This window comes from Cebus imitator, unplaced genomic scaffold (assembly GCF_001604975.1).
Source record: "Cebus imitator isolate Cc_AM_T3 unplaced genomic scaffold, Cebus_imitator-1.0 Scaffold101, whole genome shotgun sequence".
Classification (NCBI taxonomy): Eukaryota; Metazoa; Chordata; class Mammalia; order Primates; family Cebidae; genus Cebus; species Cebus imitator.
Window position 1 is genome coordinate 2,128,671 of NW_016107416.1, and position 19,635 is coordinate 2,148,305.

The 19,635-nt window shown below is 37.2% G+C and overlaps 1 protein-coding gene across 1 annotated transcript in view; it reads left to right on the forward strand.

The window, feature by feature from the left end:
- FAM117B (family with sequence similarity 117 member B) overlaps positions 1-19,635 on the forward strand; it is a 131,501-nt gene that overhangs the window by 35,431 nt on the left and 76,435 nt on the right. The window lies entirely within an intron of this gene.

Sequence of the window (19,635 nt, forward strand, 5' to 3'; positions counted from 1 at the left end):
CATGGAGTGAGCAGTCTCATCCTGTCGCCAGGCTGGAGCAACCTCCATCTTCTGAGTTCAGGCGATTCTTGTGCCTCCACCTCCCGAGTAGCTGGGGCTACAGGTGTGCCCCACCATGCCCAGCTAATTTTTTGTATTTTTAATAGAGATGGCATTTCACCATGTTGACCAGGCTGTTCTCGAACTCCTGACCTCAGGTGATCCACCCACCTCAACCTCCCAAAGTGTTAGGATTGCGTGTGTGAGCCACCACACCTGGCTGTTCTTCCCTTCTTACTTGCTTGTTCTGAGTTTTTGTTCTGTTCGGGAAGCAACTTGCTATGTTTGTTTGTTTGTTTGTTTTGAGACGTAGTCTTGTTCTGTTGCCCAGGCTTGAGTGCAGTGGCACTGTCTCAGCTCACTGCAACCTCTGCCTCCTGGGTTCAAGTGATTCTCCTGCCTCAGCCTCCTAAGTAGCTGGGGTTGCAGATGCCTGCCACCATGCCTGGCTGTTTTTGTATTTTTGGTAGAGACAGGGTTTCACCATGTTGGCCAGGCTGGTCTCGAACTCCTGACCTCATGATCCACCCACTTCGGCCTCCCAAAGTGCTGGGATTACAGACGTGAGCCACTACGCCTGGCCTAACTTGGTAGGTTTATATAGTCTTATGGAGAGATCCATGTGGGAAGGAGCTAGTGTCTGTGGCCAGCAAGTCAGCATTGGACTGAGGCCTGCCAGTAGCCATATGAATGAACTTGGAAGAAAATCCTTGTTAACCTTGATAACTGCAGACCCAGCTGATGCCTTGATTATGTCTCTGTGATAGACTGAGCCAGAGGTATCCAGCTGAATCACACCAGGATTTCTGACCCCAATAATCTGTGAGATAATAAATGTTCATTGTTTAAGCCACTAAGTTTTGGGGTAATTTTTTGTGCAACAATATTAACTAATACAAATTTTGATGCCTGAAAGTGGGGTGCTGCCACAGCAAATATGTAGAAATGCAGAGTAAGCCTTGGAAGTGGCTGGAGGTTGGAAGAATTTTGTCAGTCATGATAGAGAAATTCCCTTGAACAGACCATTGGCATAAATCTGAACTTTGAGGAAGCTGGGGTTAAGGACTTAAAAGGAAATGAGAAGCATATTGTTGAAAAATGGAGAAAGAAGAATTCTTGTTATGTAGAGGCGGAAAGCTTAGAAGCACTCTTGCCATTAATAGCATGGAAAATAGGAAGCTTACTTAATGAACTGGGTGTTACTAAACCAAAGAGATTTCTAAGCAAAGTGTGAAAGCTGCCCCTGCGTTTCTTCTTGCTGCTTATAGTAAAATGCAGGAGGTGCCCTGTGAGTTTTCCTCTAGTCCTATGGACATGCCACTCTTACAGTATTTATCATACTGTTATATATACTTAACTGTTTGTATTTCTCACTAGGCTATGAATTCTGTGAGAGACCTTCTAACGTGCAGTGGTTTACATCTTGCTCAGATTCTAATTTTAAAGAGATTTACATTTAAACCTTGACTCTCTCTCTTACAAACTAAGTGACAAGTTATTTAAATTTTCCATGCCTCATTTTCTTCATCTGGAGGGTAGGATTAATGATAGTAGAATATAAACTCCTAAAGTTTCTGTGTTTTTACTTGTGTGCTCACTACTAGCATCTAGAAGCATCTGGAGTCATGGTAAGTGCTTAATAAATATTTATTGAATTAATAAATTGAGTAATTTCTGCCTCAAGAGTGTTATTGTGAGGTTTAAATTAGGTAATGCATAGAAGCAGTTTGCTCAATGCCTAGTAAGTATTAATTGCTCAATGTTTGTTGTGTTTAGCTATTTTTCTCCCTATTATTCATGTAGTCCTTGATGGATAGAAAACTGTTTTGTGAATAAAACAACTCACAAAGCAAAAGATTTGTTTGTGGTTGTGGATGATACATCAGGAATCAGTTTATAGTATTATATACTAATTAACATATATTATCATAATCATTATATTATTATATCATATCATATATAATTATATTGATACGGCTGCAGTGAGTGGAGGAACACCAGGGTCCTTAGTCTCACACTGAATTGGATAAAATAACACAGACACATGTGGAGTGGTTTTAAGGAGCAGAGCATTTAATAGGCTAGAGAGAAGGAAGAAGCTTCTTTATACAGAGACAGAGGGACCCCATGTGTGGTAGAAAAGTGGCTGCTTATATGAGGAGGCCGGAGGGGATGGTGTTTGATTTGCATAGGGCTCGGGATTGATTTGACCAGGCATGTCATTCACATAGCTAGTGAAAAAAACTGGCCCTCCCACCCTAGCCTTTTACTAGGGTGGCATGATGTTCTACACACTTAGGGATATGTGGGGGCAGCCATGTTGCCAGGCACATGTTGGGCAAGAAAGAACACAGTGAGAATCACCATGTTTGGGTGGGCCCAGTTTCTAATGTCCAACATTTGCATGCCAAAGTTTGCTGGCCCAGCTCTAAGAGCCTGGGCTTTCCTGTTAGATGAGAAACATTTCTGGAGCTGCTTTAAAAGAAACAAAAACTTCCCAAGGATTCTTTTTCCTATCTGCCTAAAATAATTTCTTCATAACTCTTATAACAATATCATAATAATATTATATATTAGTACTTGGACATGAAGAGACTTTTATTTCTGGCCACGTTGGAGAAATAGTCCTTTCTGTGGTAAACAATGAGAAAAATGGACAAAAGATACCCATTATTTTTTAGATAACAAATTACAGGCATTGTGGGAATATGATTTTTGAGAAAAGGGAGACATAGTAAGGTGAGCACTATGATTGTCTTAGATTTCTGCCAGAAGACACATTTCAGATCATACTGTAGGCAGGGGGAATTTCAGGATATGATGCCTTGTTGATTCGATGAGATAGGGATTGGAATTCAGGGAAGTTTCAGTGGCTGGAAAGAGCTTGATAGTTTCAGAGAAGAGGGAACTGTATTGAAAAAGAGCTCTAGAAATGTATATTTGTGCTTTCTTTAGCTTTTGCTGAAGGAATATATAGAATGTGTGTACAGTGAAACTCCATTAGGCTGGACAAGGAATGACTGAGGAACTCTTAAGTTAAGTAACTCCCAGAGTTAGGGAGTTGTTCAAGCACTGACCAGAGTGCTAAGTTGTTTCTGATCACCCAGTATGTTCAGTAGACACTCCAAAAGAGCCATGCCTTAAAAGTAGGGCCAAATTAGCGTAAAGGCTACTCCTAATTTGTAGAAACAAAAGCTTAAAACAAACTTTTAAGGATCAAGTTGGTAAACAGGTTACCTAACTGACTTTCACAAGAATCTTTCAAGAAAGATAACAAAATCCCGATATTTAAAAACATAATACTGTCTAGCATCCAGTAAAAAAATTACTAGAAGCAGGAAAATGTAAACTCTAATGAGAAAACTAAAGCAGTGGAAACAGACTATGAAATAAAAGAGATGATACTATATGACACAAATGTTTAAAACTGGCTTTATAACTATGTTCAGTGTGCTCAAAGATTTAAAAGAAAACATGAATGTAATGAGAAGAATGAAATATATTAAAAAGAACTGACCAACATTTCTGAAAAGAAATTTAACTGAAATGAAAAATTTACTGATTGATGTTAACCGTAGTTTATCTGATAAAAAAGATCAGTGGAGTTGAAAACAACAGTAGAAACGACACAAAAATCAAATGTAGAAGAAAGATTAAAAGAAATAATGAACAGAATCTTTGTGATCTGTGTGATAACATGGGCATGATTGTACTCTCAGAAGAAGGAGGAAAAGCCCCCCCAAAAAGTTTGAAGAAATAATGGCTGAAAAATTTCCCAATTTTGTAAAAACTGTAATCATACAGACTTAAGTTGTTGTTAATCTCAAGTAGAATAAACACAAAGAAGACAATACTAAGGCACCATAATTAGATGGCTGAAAACCAGTGATAAAGAGAAAAAAGGTTTTTGAACGGCTAAAGAAAAATGACATTTTATGTACAGAGAAACAACAAAAAAGGGACAAATTTCTTGCCAGAAACAATATAAGACAGAGCAAAATAGAATTTTGGCATTGTTAAAGTGCCAGTAGTTAAAATGAAACTGTAAACCCAGACTGAATTTTATACCCAGCAAAAAATCCTTCAAAATAAAGACTTTTGTACATACAAAATCTGAGAGAAAATTATACTATAAAAAATGTTAAAGGTAGTTCTTCAGGTGGGAGGAAATGGCATCTGATAGAAACTTGGTATACAAAAGAATAAGCACCTGTAATAGTCAATTAATAAGATAAAAGGACTTTTTGGATATTATTTGATTTCTTTATGAGGTAATTGCCTAAAGCAAAATAACATATCATGTGTATATAGTGTCTACATAAAATGAATGACAATAGTAGCACAAAGACAGGAAGCAGCAATGGAAGTGTAAGGCCTAAGGGTCCTATGTTATATGTAAAATGATGTATTTTTATTTGAAGGTACAGTGTGGTAAGTTAAAGATGCATATTATAAAACCCTAGGTAGAACAACCAAGCAAAAAGTAAAAGAAATAGAGCTAATGTGTCAGTAGATTACTAACCAAGTCAAGATTATGAAGGAAGAGAGGGAGAAAAAAGAACAAAGCACAGATAGAGAAAAAGGAAAATAAGCAAGATGATAGGTTGGTATGACCATATAATATTAAATAGCTTAACCACTTAAAATACAGAGATTATCAGACTGGATTTAACAAAAAGTAAAATCTAATTATGTAACATCTACCAAGACATTAAATATAAAGAAACAGGTTAAAGTATAAAGATGGAAAAAGATGTACTGTATAAAACTGAGCATAGGAAAATTGAAATAACGATTACTATTTGAAGGAGACTTTAGAGTAAGGCATGTTGCCAAGGAAAAAGATATTTCATAATGACAAGGGGTTAATTTATCCATTGTAAGAGTGTTTGCATTCAGCAGGAAAAATTCAGAATTCATGAAGCAGAGTTCAACATTTGTTTCCTAGTAATTACTAGTATAAATAGAGAGAAAATCAGAATTTAGAAGACTTAATAGTATTATCACCATATATAACCTAAGTTGTGTTTGCAGAACACTAAACAAAAACTGTGATAGGGACAGGAGGCAGGGAAATTCTGGGAGAAGAGGGTACGAGTACCTGGTGAAGGTTCCACACTCAAGCTGAAAAGCCTGGTACCATGGCCCAATGTGAGAACTGACATCCCTGTTTTCCTACTCAAATGTTGCCTTTCTGGCTTGCCCCGCCCCTCATCTTGTGCTTATAAAAACCCCAGGCCTTGCCAGCAGAAGGAGGAGAAGTAGCTGGACGTTGGAGAGTACAGCTGGATGTCAGAGAAAAGCAGCTTGATTTCAGAGGGACCACTTGACAGTGCAGCTTCAGAGAAAAGTCTGGATGACTGGACTCCAGGGGAAGATTTCCTTCCCGCTGTCCCCTTTTCAGCTGTCTTCCCACTGAAAACCATTTTCATTGGCAATAAAATCCCCTACATTTACCATTTCCTATTTGTTCGTGTGACCTCATTCCTCCTGGGTGCTGGACAAGAATTCAGATGCCACAAATGTGGGTGCAAAAGCGTGTCATACCCTCCACTGAGCTGTTAACTCTGAAGCCGTCTGTGGGTGACAAAGCTAAAAGGGTACTGTAACACTTTCCCTTGAGCTCCAAGGGTCTTTTGAGCACCCTCCCCTAGATGCTACCATGGGGTTGGTATGGAGTTCATTCTTTCTGGCAGTCAAAATCGCTTACCCTGACTCCTGCACCCTCTCACCTGCTCTCTGTCTCCTCTGAGGGATGGAGCAGCAAGTGAATAGAGTTTGCCTCTGCTGCTAGTGCCGAAGTGGTTGGCTAGTTCCAGTGCCCAAGCACCCCTGTTACTGCCTGAGAAAGGGGTCAGGGAAATATTCTGCTTCAGTAGCACGGTACATATTATTTTGAACTGCACCTTGAACATTCACCAGCATAAACTCTTTACTGAGCCATAAAATAAGTCTCAGTAACTTTAAAGAGAGTGAAGTATAGGATATGTTCACTGACCACAGCAGAATTAAAATAGAAGTCAGTAACAGAAAGATTCTTGAAAAATCTCAAATATTTGAAAATTAAACATTTCTGAATAATCCATGGGTCAAAGAAGTCACAAAATATTTGGAACTAAATGGTAATGAAAGTAAATAATACAGTTTTTGGCATACAGTTAAAACATGTAGAAGAAAATGTATAGCTTTTAAATGTTAGGAAGAAAGGTCTAAAATAGTAATTTATCTGTCTTAATCTAGAAAAAGAACAAATTAAACCCAAAGTAAACAGAAAAAAGGGAAATCATAAAGGTAACAGAATCCAGTGAATTAGAAAACTGTTGGCCAGGCACAGTGGCTCATGCCTGTAATCCTAGCACTTTGGGAGGCTGAGGTGGGTGGATCACCTGAGATCAGAAGTTCGAGACCAGCATGGCCAACAAGGTGAAATCCTGTCTCTACTATAAATATAAAAATTAGCCAGGTGTGGTGCCATGTGCCTGTAATCCCAGCTACTCAGGAGGGTGAGGCAGGAGAATTGCTTGAACTTGGGAGGGGAAGCTACAGTGAGCCGAGATGGCGCCACTACACTGCAGCCTGGGTGACAGAGTAAGACTCTGTCTCAAAAACAAAACAAAAAAACAAAATAAAAAACTGTTTAGTAGAGGAAATAAGTGAAATCACAAGCAGATTCTTAGTATAAATAAAGTTGATAGCCCTTTATGAAGGGGAAAAAAGATTCAAGTTTTAAATATCAGAAATGAAAAAATAGATGTTAGTATAGATCTTAAATAAATTAAAAGGATAATAAAGGAACATTATGGATAACTTTATGCCAATGAATTCAACAACTTAGATGAAATCGACAAATTCCTTAAAAGAGACAAAATAGCAAAACTGACTCAGGAAGAAATAGATAACTTGAATATCCCTATATCTGTTTAAAAATTCATAATTTAAAAGTCTTCCTCAAAAGAAAACTTCAGACCAGGTGGCATCAGTTGTGAATTCTGTTAGTTTTAAGAAAGAAATAATATAATACCAATTGCCCATAAACCCTTTAAGAAAATAGAAGAGATAATACCCTAACTAATTTATGAGGTAGTAGTATTCCAATACTAAAGCCACACAGACATTGCAAGAAAACTATAGAACACAATATTTTTTTTGGAGACGGGGTCTTGCTCTGTTGCCCAGGCTGGAATATACTGGCACAATCATGGCTCACTGCATCCTTGACCTCCTAGGCTCAAGCAGTCCTCCCACCTCAGCCTCCCAAACAGCTGGGACCACAGGCACACACTACCATACCTGGTTAATTTTTGTATTTTTTGTAGAGACCAGGTTTTGCCAGGTTGCTCTGGCTGGTCTCAAAGTCTTGAACTTAAGCAGTCCAGCTGCCTCAGCCTGCCAAAGTGCTGGGATTACTGGCATGAGCCACTGCATCTGGCCCAAAACTTCTTGACAAAATATTAGCGAGTTGAATCCAGAAATATAAATATAATAATGATACATCATGACTAGGTAGAGTTTATCCCAAGTATGCAAGTTTGATTTAATAGTAAAAAAATCAGTATATAGTCCATCCTTGCTATTCACAGATTTTGTATTTGCAAATTTGCCTACTAGCTAAAAGTTATTTCTGACTCCAAACTTAATACTTAATTGCTATTTTGTGGTAATTTGTGGACATGCATGTGCAGTGGAACATTTGAATTGTCCAACATGTACATTCCTAGTTGAGTCAAGCAAGGTTCTCTGCCTTTTTCTTCAGCTTCTGTATTATAAACAGATGTCTTTTTCATGATCTATTTAGTGCCGTATTTTTCAGATTTTTTGCTAATGATTTTGTTGTTTGAAATCATAATGCCCCCAAGCACAGTACTGAAGTGCCATTTAATGTTTTTAAGCGCAAAAAAGCTATAATGTGCCTTCTGTAAAAATGAACATGTATTAGGTAAGTAACTTCATTTAGGCATGAATTATAATGTTGTTGGGTATATAAATTTAATGTTAATGAACCAGTAATGTGTATTAAATAAGATATCTTTAAACAGAAACATATATTATGTTAAACAAGGTTATATATTGATTGGTTGATGAAAGTGTTGTGATTAGAGGCTTATAGGAATATAACCCTGTATTCCTTAGGAACAATGGCTCAATATTTGCTAATTCATTGTTCATCGTGACTTTAAAGAACAAATAACTAGCATAAATAATAAGAATCGACTGTATATCTATTACTCTATTATCTAAGAGTAAAGAAGGAAAACCACATGATTCTCTCTCTCTCTTTTTTTTTTTGGAGACAGATTCTTGCTCTGTGGCCCAGGCTGGAAGTGCAGTGGTGCGATCTTGGCTCACTGCAACCTCTGGCTTCTCGGTTCAAACAATTCTCCTGCCTCAGCCTCCTGAGTAGCTGGGATTACCACATGCCACCACACCTGGCTAATATGTTTGTATTTTTAGTAGAGATGGGGTTTTACCATGTTGGCCAGGCTGGTTTTGATTTCTTGACTTCAAGTGATCCATCTGCCTTGGCCTTCCAAAGTATTGGGATTATAGGTTGAGCTGTGCCTGGCCAATTATGTCAATTTATACAGAAAGTATTAGATAAAATTTACTATCTATTCATGTTAGAAATGCTCAGGAATCTAGGACCAGATATCAACCTTCTAATTAAAGGACTGCTTTATTATACGTAAATATATATAATGTAAGCCTGCAGTTAACATCATATTTCTTTCTTCATAAGATAAGAACAAACTAAGGATGTCAGCTCTCACAATTCCTGCTCTGATCCTAAAATTTATATGAAACCACAAAGACTAAAATAGCCAAAACAATATTGAAAAGGAATAATTAAAATTGGAGAATTTGCATTGCCTGTGGACAGAGCTACAGATCAATGGAAAAGAATAGAACCTTGAGAAATAATTCACACATCTCAATAAAGTTTCCTAAGGTAATTCAGTGGAAGAAAGAATAGTATTTTCTGCAAACAAGTTCTGGAACAACTGGATATTTGTATAGGGGAGGGAGATAATCACTTTCCTTAAATTATACTCAAAAGTGAAATCCAAATGGATTAAAGACTTAAATATGAAGTCTAAAATGGAAAGACTTCTAGAAGAAAACATAGCAGCAAATCATCTTGACCTTGGAGTAGGCAAAGACCTTTTAGGATACAAAAAACATGAACTGTTAACAGAAGTAGTTGAAAAATTGTTGTCTATTAAAATTAAAAATTGCTATTTGAAAGGCACCATTAAAAATTGAGAAGACAAGCCAAAAAAGACAAGATTAAAACTGTTCATATGCATATATTTGACAAGGATCTTGAAACCAGAATACATAAATCCAATTTAATAAGAAGACAAACCACCTGGTTAAAAAATGGACAATGGATTTGGTCAGACACATCACTGAAGAAAATATGTAAATGGCCAAAAAGCACTCAGAAAGCCCAACCTCATTTGCCACAGGGGAAATGCGAATTAAAGCCACAGTGAACCATTTCGGATCTACTAGAATGACTGAAATGAAAAAATGTGACAATACCAGATGTTGATGAGGATAGTGGAACAACTGGAGCTGTAATGCATTCTTGGTGGAAACGTAAACTGGGTGCATCCAGTTTGGAAAACATTTTGTCAGTTTCTTATAAAGTGAGACTTAACACTTGTCCTAAGGTCCAGATTTCCACTATTTACTCAAGAGAAATGAAACACTTATCCAAGATAAGTGTTTTCTGGTTGCAAGTTCTTTGTCAAATGTATGCATATGAACAAAATTTTGCCTTGTCTTCTTTTTGGCTTGCCTTCTCATTTTTTTTTTAATCGTCCAGAGGTCTTTTTTTTTTCTTCTTCAAACACCTATTATGCCATGAATTCATAGGGAATAGGTTCCAGCAGCTCAGACTCCCTCCCACTGGTTCTCACAATGTGTTCTCTGGGTGGAGCAGGCTGGCGCTTCAGCTGAACCCAGGTACCTTTCTCTTTGGCTTCTTTCTTTTTCTGATCATTATCCTTCACGCGTTTCAGGAAGCTCTCTCAGTTCTTAGAGTGCTTAATGTACTCAATACGCTCAGTACGCACATTAATTCTCTTGGCAAGAATCTTGTCCTTGTTTTTTTTTTTTTTTACAACAATGCAAACAGCGCACTGGGTAACATTGTAGACTCTTTCAGTTTTGCCATGGTAACGCTTGTGGGGATTCCCTTTTGAACAGTACCCATTCCCTTGATGTCTACAATATCACCTTTCTTAAAGATTCGCATATACGTGGCCAAAGGAACAATTCCATGTTTCCTAAAAGGCCTAGGGAACATATACTGGGTGCCTCTCTTTCCCTTTGTGTTCATCATTTTGGTGAATTACTGGAAGATGGTGGTTCTGGCAGAAAGGGACCTTCTCAGTTTTTAATGGTGCCTTTCAAATAGCAATTTTTAATTTTAATAGACTACAGTTTATATCTTAGGACAGGTGTAAGTCTCACTCATACACTTGTTCAGGAATTTTAGTATATAACTTATTCCTAATTGTCAAACACTGGAAGCTATCCAATGCCCATCAATAGGCTATTAGAGGCCAAGCGTGGTGGCTCTTGCCTGTAATCCTAGTACTTTGAGAAGTCGAGGCGGGCGGTTTACTTGAGGCCAGGACTTTGAGACCACCTTGGCCAACATGGTGAAATCTGCCTCTACTCAAAATTACAAAAATTAGCCAGGCTTGGTGGCATATGCCTGTGTAATCCCAGCTGCTTGGGAGGCTGAGGTAGGAGAATCACCTAAACCTGGGAGGGGGGAGGTTGCAGTGAGCCATGATCACATCACTGCACTCCAGCCTGGGCGACGGAATGAGACTCAGTCTCAAAAAAAAAAAGAAAAGAAGAGGTATTAGATAACCAAATTGCTGGGCTTTTTTCTTTCTTTCTGCCTTTCTTTTGGTTTGTTTTTTGAGATGGAGTCTCATTCTGTCTCCAGGCTGCAGTGCTGTGGCACGATCTCTGCTTACTGCAACCTCTGCCTCCAGGGTTCAAGCGATTCTCCTGCTTCAGCCTCCCGAGTAGCTGGGACTACAGGTGCACGCCACCATGCCCAGCCAATTTTTTTTTTTTTTTTGGTATTTTTAGTAGAGACGGGTTTCTGGTCTCATCTGCCCGCCTCGGCCTCCCAAAGTGCTGGGGTTATAGGCGTGAGCCACTGCTCCTGGCCCCACATTATAGTATTTTGTATTGGTCTGGGTTCTCCAGAGAAACAGAACCAATAGGATATGTATATATCTTATTGATACAATAACATACACACAGATTTATTTTAAGGAGCTGTTTCATGCAGTAAGGGAGGCTCAGAAGTCCCATGATCTGCAGCAGGCAAGCTGGCAACCAAAGAAAGTCAGTAGTGTAGGTCTAGACGAAGTCCAGAGACCTGAGAACCAGAAGGAACTGAGCTAAAATTAACTACCACATATATGTATACAGTGGAGTACTCAGCAATAAAAAGGAATGAACTGTTACATGCAACAACAAGGATAGATCTCATAGACACTATGCCGAGTGAAAGAAGTTAGACACAAAAAAGTATGTGTTATGTGATTACATTTATGTGACACCTTTAAAAAAAGCAAAACTAATTTTTTTTTTTGAGACAGAGTCTTGCTCTGTCACCCAGCCTGGAGTGCAGTGGCTCGCTCTCGGCTCACTGCAACCTCCACCTCCTGGGTTCAAGCAATTCTCCTGCCTCAGCCCCCTGAGTAGCTGGGATTACAGGTGCCTGCCACCATATCCAGCTAATTTTTTTGTAGTTTTAGTAGGGATTGGGTTTCACCGTGTTGGCCAGGCTGATCTCAAACTCCTGACCTGGTGATCTGCCCGCCTTGGCCTCCCAAAGTGCTAAGATTACAAGCATGAGCCGCCATGCCTGGCCAAAACTAACTTTTAATAATAGGAAGTAGGTCAGAGTTTACCTGGGTTCAAGAGTGGAGAGATTGACTTCAAAGGAACATGAAAAATTGTTTAGGGATTATGGCAGTATTCTAAATCTTGATGGTAGTGGCGACTTAATGGCTTATTTGACTTTCAAAACTTCAAAAATGGGTGCAGATTTATTTATTTAGAGACAGGATGTTGCTCTGTCACCAGGGCTGGGGTGCAGTGACTCAGTCAATAGCTCACTATAACCTTGACCTGCTAGGCTCAAGCAATATTCCTGCCTCAGCCTCTCTTGTAGCTGGGACTACAGGCACATGCCACCACACCTGACTTATTTTATTTGAGACGAAGTCTCACTCTGTGGCCAGGCTGACATGTGAATTTACTGTCTATATTTTTTGAAATTCATATTCCTTGATTCAGTGATCTACATCTAGGTATCCATACAGAAGAACAGTCAAAATACCAAAAAAGACTTCAAATACAAAGATATTCATAACATTCAAACAAACATTAACAGATAGCATAACCAAATATTAATACAGGCCCAGAAGAACCTAATAAATAATTTATCTCAATGAGAAATGATTTCTCATAGGCATGGTATCAAAAAGACAAGGGCTATTTTAGAAACTTAAAAATCCACTTAGTAATTATTCTTTTGTTTAACATGAGGTATCATTTACATAAAATACAATATACTAGGCTGGGTACAGTGACTCATGCCTGTAATCCCAATACTTTGGGAGACTGAAGCAGGAGGATCACTTTTGGCTACAAGTTTGAGACAAATCACCCGGGGCAACACAACAAGACCCCCATCTCTACACAAGATGTAAAAACCAAATATTAATACAGGCCCAGAAGAACCTAATAAATAATTTAACCTAATGAGAAAATTATTTCTCATAGGCACGGTATCAAAAAAAATAAGGACTATCTTAGAAACTTAAAAATCCACTTAGTAATTATTCTTTGTTTAACATGAAGTATCATTTACATAAAATACAATGGTTATGGTATCTGTTAATGTTTGTTTGAAAACTTAGTGGAGAAATTAACTGAAAAAGAAACTGAAAATAACTGGAGAATATACAAAATCAGAAATAAATTATGGAAACTCTTAAATTTTCCCTTAGATTATAAGTAAGTTCTCATGTAGGCTTATCATTGTTAAATGTAATTTTAAATATCTTTTCTATGTATTTTCTAATTCAATTTTTGGAGATATTTGTGATTTGACTATTGTGAATGTTATGAATATCTGTATTTGAAGTCTTTTTTGGCATTTGACTGCTCTTCTGTATGGATACCTAGATGTAGATCACTGAATCAAGGAATATGAATTTCAAAAAATATAGAGAGTAAATTCACATGTCAGATTCCAAGGGTAAAATTGGGAATACAGTGAAATGTCTTCCTTGCGCCTTTGTTGTCAAGTTTCCCTTCTTGGAGGCAGCCGGTGTCATCAGAATTTTGTGTTTTCTGCGCGCGCGTGTGTGTGTAGGAAGTTTAGGCAGTGGATGACAAACTTTTTTTTACAAGAATGTATATTATACATACTCTTTAAAATCAACTACATTTAATTTTACTTGAATTTCTTAAGTGAAAAGGAAACTATAATGAAACTGATGGAACCTCTTTGAATTTAAATCTTTACTGGTAGAAAAGAGCTCCATAAGATTAAGAAAAGAAAGGTTTGGAGTAATATTTTTGAAATATTGGTAATGTATAAAAGAAATATAAATTACCAGTGAAAGTATGACTATTTTAGAACTCAGTAATGGAAATACAAATGAAATGATATTTTTATCTTTTTTAGACTGATGAAAATTGATAAAATACACTTACTAAGAATGTGGGAAAATGGGTACCTTTGTGATGTTGTAGGTTTTTGTAAAATTCTTTCAGTAGAAGACAATTTGGCAGTACTTCCAATTTTAATCTCTTATCTTGAATATAGCAATTTGATACCTAGAAACTTTTCACAAATAGATCTTGAAACAAGTGTAAAAGGATACTATCTACTATGAAAGTGTCCATCAATAGAAGATTAAGTTATTGTGAATTGATCAAATAGATTAGTGTACCAGTATTAAAAATAGTGATGTGTTATAGATTTTAATTTATTGCCATGGAAATAGGTTCTCTACATACCCTTTTTATTTCTCTCAACAATAAGTAATTGAATGCATAATGGGACCTCATTTATATAAAATCATATGTATGTGCAGGGGTAGACAGTTTTGTAAATACTCATTAAAGTGATTATGTGGCCAGGCACAGTGGCGCATACCTGTAATCCCAGCACTTTGGAAGGCTGAGGTGGGTTCATCACTTGAGCTCAGGAGTTGGAGACCAGCCTGGGCAACATGGCAAAACCCCATCTCTACCAAATATACAAAAAATTAGCCAGGTGTAGTGGCGCATGCCTGGAGTCCCAGCCACTTGGGAGGCTGAAGTGGGAGGATCACTTGAGCCTGGGAGGCTTGAGGTTGCATTGAGCCGCGATCATGCCACTGTTCTCCAGCCTGGGTGACAGAGCAATACCCTGTCTAGACAAAAGTAGTTAGCTTTAGATGGTGGGCTGTTTGGAATTTTTAGTAGTCTTATGTTTCTTTATGCTAAAAATTTATCAATTATATACTTGGAAAATTTCCTCTCCTTTCTAAACAAATAGATATGTCTAATTTATCCCTTTTGCTTGCTGTAGCTGTTGGTAATGGGAAATACAGCCTTTAAGACAGTACCTGAGGCCAGGCACAGTGACTCACACCTGTAATCCCAGCCCTTTGGGAAGCTGAGGCCAGTGGATTGCTTGAACTCAGGAGTTTGAGACCAGATTGGGCAAAATGGTGGAACCCCATCCCTACAAAAAATACAAAAATTAGGTGGCCTTGGTGGTATGCACTTGTGGTCTTAGCTACTATGGAGATTGAGGTGGGAGGATCTCTTGAGCCTGGGATGCCAAGGCTGCCATGAGCCCTGATCCCACCACTGCAGTTCGGCCTGGGCAATGGTGAGACCCTGTCTCCAACAAAAAAAGTACCCAATCAAGTTCTAAAAATGTTTATATCTAACACTAGTATATCAAGGTCTATAGAACCTTTATAATGGAATGCCTACGGGCTATGGTTTGGGATGCTCTATTAGTGTAATTGGGTAAAGGAACCAGTTGAACTGGTACTCATAGTTGGGGAACTCTGAACTCCAGAGCCCAAGGCGTTGACTGAAAATTTCAGTGCTACACCCTGCTGTATGTAGTTAATCTCTCTAAAGACTTAAGTTTTAAAGAGCAAGACAAGTTTAAGACACAGTTTTGATTTACTTTGAATTAACCAAAAAGCATGTGAATTTATTGCATACACTTGTCCTTGTTGGTAAATGATAGTAATATTAGAAATCATTCTTTTCTAAGCATCTCAAGTCTTCATTTAGGAAATTAAAAAAGAAAATTATTTTTTTTCGTTGGCTATTTATGACATATTGACTGTATGTCAGGTTGCCTTAATCACTGGGATGCAGAGTAGGAAATAAAATTCCTGCCTGCAGAATCTTACTCTGTACCGGAACACAGGAGCAGTCAGGAACCTTTCCAGTGAACTATGAGTCTGGATGTCTGTTAGAGGAAGATTTTCCAGAGGAAGTTACATCTGAACTGAATTTTGAAATGTTAAGCATGAATTAGCCACACCAAAGAATGGGATATAAAGATGAAGACAAACACCTAGAGGCGTGTAAGGGCACAGTACTTGCTGGGAACTGCAAGTCCATGGTCTTGGTGTAGGGATCAAGGCAGTGCAGGCAAAAAAGTGAGGCTTCAGAGGCCAGATCATGAAGAGTCTTTTTTTTTTTTTTTTTTTTCCATGAAGAGTCTTGTTGGCTATCAGTCTCTTCCTGTGGACTTCCTTGTAAATACAGCCTTTGTTCACTTAGGCTGGGAACCTTTGAGTCATCTTTGCCTCTTCAGGTTTTTTTCCCATAACTTCCTTAATAATTAGGCACCAAATCCTGTCAGTTTCGGGAACTTTGATTGAAATGGAAAAATAACAAGGTAGATGTAGACTGTGTTCTTTATTACAGGCTGTGACTTATTCTTTTTAATTTCTAGGGCTTAGCTCTAGCTTATAGGCCCTTAGTGTCTAACTGAATGGATTAAAGGAAGGGAGTTCCAAAGAGAAAATGTTCAGTATTTTTACGCGTATAACTCATGTATTCTCCATTTAATTATTGAAATAATAATAATCTGGCCAGGCGTGGTGACTCATGCCTGTAATCCCAGCACTTTGGGAGGCTGAGGTGGGCAGATCACCTGAGGTCAGGAGTTGAAGACCAGCCTGGCCAACATGGAGAAACTCAGTCTCTACTAAAAGCATAAAAATGATGTGGTGATGCATGCTTGTAATCCCAGCTACTTGGGAGGCTGAGACAGGAGAATTGCTTGAACCCAGGAGGTGGAGGTTGCACTGAGCTGAGATCGTGTCATTCTAGCCTGGGGGATAGAGCTAGAATGTATATATTCATTACATTGTGTAATGTACACAGTTTATTTACATTATGTGTACGCCTCCCCCCCTCGCCAGCTGAGACTAGTCTTGTGACTATCCCAAAAGGGATTATTTTATATTTTTTTGGTTAGAGGAAAAATTATGAACATGTATATTTATTGCGTTTCACTTGTCACAGTTAATAATGTGGGTACATATTTTCCTGAAAATGAGTATGTACTGCATTTGTTTTCTAAAAATGTACTAAAAAGGAAAACTGAACATGGAGAGATAGGTAGCACTTATAAAAATTAGGTATTGTTTTGGTGAAATAACTATGCCATTTTGAAAGGAGGTTATGTATCTCAGACATTTGTGAAGTAGCTATTATGATTATCAGCAACACAGTTGCTATGAATATATTTTAAAAATATTTTTAAAGCCCCTGTTAAAGTTAAGCATAAATTAGCTAAGCTCATCTCCTTCCCCTGCCAAAAGATAAATGATTTAATGGTGTTGTAGCACAGAAACCAAGACATAAAGACATGCAGTAGAAACCACGGGTCAGCAAACTTTTTCTGTAATGTATCACATAATAAAATTTTAGACTCTTGAGGTCAAGAGGTAAAATCAAAGATACCATGTAGGTACTAATATAAGAGAGCACACAATTTTTCACAAATTCTTAAAGGACAAAATTTCAAAATATAATTGAATGCATTTTTTGTAATACAGCTGTAATGAGAAGAGGGAATTCTTTTTAGAGGGATAACATTTCACTTAATTCTAGTTAAAAGTTAGTGTTCCATATCATCAAAACAATTGCAAATGTTCATCTGCTAATGCTGATCTGTATGAAATTTTACATATCATCTTTGAATGTGACATTTCACCCAGACAAGAGCTATACATGGCATAACTTTCTCATTATGATTTGTAGTGCCGAGCAGCAGTGTGAAACAACTAGAGGGCCACATAAGGTCTTTGCTGTGTGTACTTAATTCTGCCTTTTTAATACAAAAGCAGCCACAGACAACCTATAAATGAATGATCATATTTGTGTTCCAATAAAACTTTACTTATGGACACTAAAGTTTAAATTTGATAAAATTTGTATGTATTATAAATTATTTTAATTTTTTTTCACCCAACCATTAAAAAATGTACAACCCATTTTTAGATTGCTGGCTATACAAAAAACAGATGTAAGAGATTTGGCCTAGGTGGTAGTTTTCCCAACCCCAGATATAAACCGTAAAAATTGCCAAAATCTAATATAGGTATTTTTGTATTTTTAAGCATTATATTTCAGACAATTGATAACTTGTTTTAAAAGTTTCCATTGTTTTAATACCTTTTCTCTGACAGTATACTCCTTATAAAAATTCAAACATTATAGAAATGCCTAAATTAGAAATTAAAATGCCAATTCTGTCCCCCAAAAGGTTAGGTGCATACTTTTTCCAGATTTAAAAAATAAATGGATTAACCCTCACCGGACATGGTGGCTCACACCTGTAATCCCAGCACTTTGGGAGGCTGAGGTGGGCGGGTCACTTGAGATCAGGCATTCGAGACCAGCCTGGCCAACATGGTGAAATCCTCTCTCTACTAAACATACAAAAATTAGCTGGGCCTGGTGGGTGCCTGTAGTCCCAGCTACTCAGGGGTCTGAGGTAGGAGAATCGCCTGAATTTGGGAGGCGGAGGTTGCAGTGAGCTGAGATCGCCCCACTGCACTCCAGCCTGGGTGACAGAGCAAGACTCTATTTCAAAAAAAAAAAAACAAACCCAAGAAAAAACACTTTTATGTACATCTAATTACTTTTTAAAACAAAATATGAGATTATACCTTTTGTAAACATGTGGTTTTTTTCACTGACTTTATCATGAATGACTCTTTAGACCAGGACATGTGTACCTATATGCTTATTCTTTGAATGGCCTATTATATTACATTTTATGACTCTGCCATAATGTAGCCAATCATCTTCTCATTTTGGACATTTTGTTGTTTCTGATTTTCTGCAGTTCATTTTTATGTGCTCTTTTTGTTAAATAAAATTTTAAGCTTGATCATTAATTCTGAAATAGTTTTTTTTTTTAATGCCACTGTGATTTGGGGGCTCAGTCTTAAAGGAATGTGCTCATTGAATATAACATTAATGTAGTCCTTTTATTTAGGAGAACACATTTCCTTTTTTTTTTTTACTGGCAACTATGGGGTAAGGGTAGTTAGAATTATTCTAACACAAAATTATACATAGATTTATTTTCCAATTATTAAATCATATGTGCGATGTTGATTAGTATTTAAGTCTTATTTTTATGCATCAAAACTTGGCCTGCATTATTGAAGAAGTTAAGCTTTTATAAATGAAAAATGTTAATCAAATTAGCTATTGTATTATTAACTAGAAATCTAATGTTTACAATGTTTTGATTTTCTGATATAGTAAAAACTATTTCCTATACAGTGAAAACAGATGTTATTGCAAAATCCACTTTTTAAATGTCTTTCTTTACATTACTTATTACATATTCTTTATTGCTACTATATTGTTTTACTATTATAATTTACATTGGATATATTATAATTACAATATTGGCAAATACCCACTTTGTTTGCTCAAAAATGAAACCTACCTGTGTTACAAAGCTGGTGGCTGGTTTTTGTAATTGATTTGGTTTATGCATCCCCTAGGATACTCTCAAATGCAAGGGATCAGTTAGCAAGGTGTTAATTTGTCTTAATCTTTTGAATTGGTACTAAGTTATCATGAAGCAGATGTGTTATTACTTCGTCCTCTGTGAATGTTGAGGAATAAGATGATTACTGAATGCCAGTATTACTTTTAAATGTTATCAAATAACATTGTCACTAATTTTTTAGTGATATTTAGTGAGAGATTGTCACTGATTTATATTTTCCCATGATGGTTACCACCTGTCTTATTTTTATGATGTCCTCACATTTCCCTGAAACCTATCAAACAAGTGTTTAATTCATAAACAAAAAGGAGATCCAAATAAGAATATGTTGGATATGAGGGATACATTGATTCTATAGAAAATTCCTGGGCCCAATCCCTAGAGACTTTGATTTTGTAGGCCTAGGGTGGGTCAACTGTTTTTACTCAGTATAATTCTCTGGAGAGTCATGCAAGTTATTGTGTGTATCAGTAGCTTGTTCCTTT